Below are 539 nucleotides of genomic sequence, written 5' to 3' on the forward strand. Positions count from 1 at the left end.
CTTTATTGTCCTTCACAGGAAATTTGTCACCGCAGTCTGTACGTAGCTTTCAGACATACATACATAGATACAAGATACATAGGGACACCACGACATAATAACAAGAATAAACACTTAATGCAGCACATTTAGATAGATGGATGACAAATACAATCAGAGAAGTTGGGATTCAGGCAGAAACCAGGCAGGAACCAGGACCAGGATGTGATACAGGCAGTAAACAGAGGATGCAGGAGACAGGAAGGGAGTATTGTTCGTAGCAGTTGGGACGAAGTGACCTGAAGTTTATATAACACAATAAGACAGCGAGAACAAAAGGTAACAATGGGGAGCCAGAGAAAACTCACACATTTAAAAACTGAGCAGTCACTTCTTCTATTTAATAAATGCTGTGTCACACTGTTTCAGTGTCAGCAGGTGAAACAGCTATATGACTGATGTGTGACACTCACAATGTGAAAAACACTAAAAGCTTCATTAGGATGTAAATTAGAGAGCAGGTCACTGTGCTTGAATCATTTCCTCGTGTGTCGTGGTGG

Source organism: Morone saxatilis, unplaced genomic scaffold (assembly GCF_004916995.1).
Source record: "Morone saxatilis isolate NCDOM2014 unplaced genomic scaffold, NCSU_SB_2.0 Contig14, whole genome shotgun sequence".
Classification (NCBI taxonomy): Eukaryota; Metazoa; Chordata; class Actinopteri; family Moronidae; genus Morone; species Morone saxatilis.